Source organism: Frankliniella occidentalis, unplaced genomic scaffold, assembly GCF_000697945.3.
Source record: "Frankliniella occidentalis isolate FOCC.00 unplaced genomic scaffold, Focc_3.1 Scaffold32, whole genome shotgun sequence".
In the NCBI taxonomy this organism is placed as follows: Eukaryota; Metazoa; Arthropoda; class Insecta; order Thysanoptera; family Thripidae; genus Frankliniella; species Frankliniella occidentalis.
In genome coordinates this window covers 1,430,586-1,434,476 of record NW_026267162.1, presented here as the reverse complement: position 1 = coordinate 1,434,476, position 3,891 = coordinate 1,430,586, and positions in this window count along the sequence as shown.

Genomic DNA, 3,891 nt, shown 5'->3' with positions numbered 1-3,891 from the left:
GGTGCGTCTTCCAAGAAGCGCCGCGACGGGGCCCCTGGGGCGGGGTGGCGGGCCGGTGGGGGTGGTTATGGGCTCCCTTGGCGTCTCGTGTTGCACCACGCCCCCTGCAGCGGTCACCCAGACCGTGCGTCTCGTGCTGGCGCCATCCCCCCGTCTGGGGGCGGGGCGGGCGGAGCAGCAGTGGGTGGGGCGATATGTAGAGCGTCGGAAGCAGGCGGTTTGTCTATCCCGTAAAGATAAAGAGGACGACGTCAACGTGATTTGTTTGGCGTCGCCCCATCTCTCCCATTTCCGATGTATTTTCCAAGTGATCGTTCGCCGCACAGTGCACTCGGTGGCAGCCCCGCGGGGCCCGTGGGCTCCCTCGCCTCTGGTAAAGTCACGCGCGCGCCCTTGGCATAGCGCTGCAGTGAGGTGACCTTTACCTCTTCCACGGAGTACACATCCAGTCACGCGTTCGTGCTCCGATCGGAAATGGCAACGGATACCTTTGCCGCGTTGAACCGAATAATGAACTTATTGCGTAAGAAGTATTCCTCGCAATGTTCCCGCCACCGGCCCCACCTGTTTTGTGCATTTGCCTGCCTGTCTCACGTTTTCCCGCACTGGGAGTCCTTTCATTTCGTCGTCTGGATGAGGCCGGTGTTATTTGGACAGGACCTTCGTGTGTTGCGTTGTGCGCGTGAGTCTGTCTGTCTGTTTGTCTGCCTGTGTGCGTGTACGCGAGGGTCCGGCGTGCGTTGAGTGTGGTCGGGGCTGGCGGAGGACGTCGCTGACGTGGCGTTGACTAACTGTGTTGCAGGAGTCGAGCCAGTCGAAGGAACAGTGGAACGGCCTCATCGACCACAACTCCGTGTTCGTCACGTCCCTCGGATCGGCGAGCGAAGGCCCATCTACTTCAGGAGGGTGAGTCTCGTGGCAGGACTGATGCTGGTCTTGGGGGGCTGCTCGGACCGAAAAGACAAACATCAAACTTTTTCACCCTCGCTCTGTTTCCAGAAAACCGGGACCGTCTGTCTCCGGGTCCTCCGGTTCCCAGCAGCCAACCCCGCGGCTGACGAACGGCCACGGCTCTGGCTCCGGCTCCGGCACCGCGGCGGCAGGGGCGGCAGCGGCGGCCCCTGCAGGGGGGCCTCCGGACAGCCGGGGGGCGTCGTTCGACGAGGCGGACGCACCCGAGGTCGAGCTCAAGCAGGACCTCGGCGAGGCAGACTTGGTCGCGAGTCTGCCGCCGCAGCCGTCGGCTCTGCAGGACCGGCGCGCCTCCTCGCCCTTCACCAACGGCCGCACCGAGCTGCTGATCCCGGGCGACCCGGGCGATGCGCCCCACCGCATGAGGACCACCGCGCTCGTCGAGCACCCCAGCCAGGAGGAGTGGTCCGTCCGGTGAGTAAAAGACAACAGGAACAGTCATTTGTTTTCAGGAATGGGGATCATGATCGTGTGATCACTGCACGTCGTCGTAGAATGGTTCTCACGCCCCGCGCCGCGCGGCCTCTAGACCAGCCCGGTCGGCGAGAAGGGATTTGTTCCACGGGTCCACCTACGCCGGGCCGTCTGCTTCATTTGTCTTTCGTACCCCTTCCCCCTTGCTCCCCCCGTCCTCTCTCTCTCTCTCCCCTCCCTCCCTCCCTCCCTCCCTCCCTCCCTCTCTATCTCTCTCTTCCTCGTTATGAGGTCTGTATCGAGAGCACGCGAGAGGCGCTGGGCCTAATGATCCAGACCAGCCATGAAAAAGATCTGTTAGAGTCAATCAAGCCAGCACGTCCAGGACTGCGTCCAGGCGAACCCTCACTGTCATGGGCGGAGAGATGAGATAACGTGAGGGTCTGGTCGGGAGAGAAAGAGAGAAGTGCGCAAGATAATTAAAAGTCAAATAAGACAGCGGGGAGCTTCGATCAATCACCTGAGAGCGCTCGCAGGGCGAGGAGGAGCGGCCGGCACGGGGGCGGAGCGGGGTGGGGGCACGCGGTCCAGCCCCCCAGCAGCGTCGCGACGGTCGACGCTCTGGAGGCGGCCGAAGCGAGCTTCAAGCACTTCAACTTCAACTAGGGTTATGCGACACCTTGGAATAAAAGGCACGCAGTTCAACCGCTGGATCCGAGATCCACGCAGTTCAGCCGCTTGATCCGAGATCCACGCAGTTCTTCGCTAAAGGGATTGGAAGTGCGTGGATCTCGGATCAAGCGGCTGAACTGCGTGGATCTCGGACCCAGCGGTTGAACTGCGTGCCTCTTATTCCAAGGTGTCGAATGACGTTCCGAAGTTACTGTGAACGGAATCACCCGTGGTTTCGCGGAGGTCCGACACACTGAAGTCTGCTTTGGGTTAGCTCAGGTTGTGCGCGGGTCCCCGCTATGTCGCTATGGTCACCAGGTAGAGGTCTACGCAGGCGCGGTGCAGTCTGCGATGCAATGCTCGATCAGTCGATCAACTTTTCCAGCACCGTTCCCAGTCAGTCCCTCCCCGGCCCGCGTCCCGCGGCTGGATCTGGCGACACGCCGCTCCTCTATTACCTCCACCACACGCCGCCGCGCCGAGGGTGCTGTGGTCCAGGCAGGTACGCCCCTCCGCGCCGCGCGCCGCCGCCGGGCCCCGAGTGGCAGCGTCGCGCCGAGGCTGGTATGCGTGAGCGCTGTTGCCGCACTGCCGGGCCCCGTGCCCAGCCCAGTGAGAGGCCTGTGGTACCCCTTCACCCGCCGTCTGTCTCTGTCCCACTAGTGCGAGGCCAGGCCCGCGGTGCATCATCTCTCTCTCCCACTCCAACTCATACTTTACCCCCCCCCCCTCTCCCTTTTCTCTTACCTCCTGCGCGCGGGATTTGCAAATGACGTGATGCCAGCGTGGGCGTGCCACAGGCAAGCACGCCGCCGCTGCCGCCGCTGTGCTGGCGGTGAGAGGGGCGTGCGCAGGCAGGCGCGGGCACAGCGAGAGAGTCCTGTCTGTCTCCGCGGCGTCTCGGGCTCGGTGACCCCCTGCTGCTGATTCGTTTTCGTGGTCGTGATCGTGATCGTCGTCAAGCTGGCCGTAGCCGCACCTTCGTTGTTCATTCATGCAGCCCTGTGGTGCCCTGCGGCGGCGCGGTGCGAGTGGCGGGGTGTCCCACCCGCAGAGCGCCGATGCAGTGAAAGTCCTGCAGCTGAGCCCGCCCCACCCCGCCCCGCCCTGCCCCGCCTCACCACTCCCCGCGCCGCCATGTGCCACGCCCCTTTACGCCCACCATCATTGCGAGATAAAACTCCGCGCTGCTGCGTTTACGTTTATCTGGTAGTGGTAGTGGCAGAAACAAGTCCCCCCCCCCCCTCTCGAAAAAAGGGTTCCCGGGCGAGCCTCACGTATGACGGTGCCGCTTCCAGGAAGCCCCCAGGAGTATGACGCTCGTATGGCGAATCCGCATTACGTTCTCCCACCACACACGGGCACACCCACACACTCACACACTCACACGTGATTTTCCCGCGCCCAGCATGGGATGGGAATTGGAAGTCTCCAAAGGGGGAAGGAGAAGGGGGAAGGGGGATCTCACGTGATCAGGTTGCTTGCTGATCACGGCAGTGGTCGTGGTATGGTCAGATCGGAGTCGCCGCCCCACTGCAACAGGAAGCATGTACATTCCGATTTAAAAATATTGTTCAACACATTGTTACATACGCCTATAGCAAAGCGTTTTTAACATTAATTAATTATTTGAGAATAGTAAAAGAGGCTGCTGCTTTTGGTCAAAGTCTGGCGACACGATCTCGCCGTGTGCGAGCGTACCTCATTCTTTATTCTTATTTTTGAAAGGCGACCTGCCTGGGCGGTGGTGGTGGGGCGAGGTGGGCTGTAAGTCATCCAGTCAGCTTAAAGTTAGGCCCCTCTCTCGGCGCTTGGGGAGGTGGTGTGGGGGGC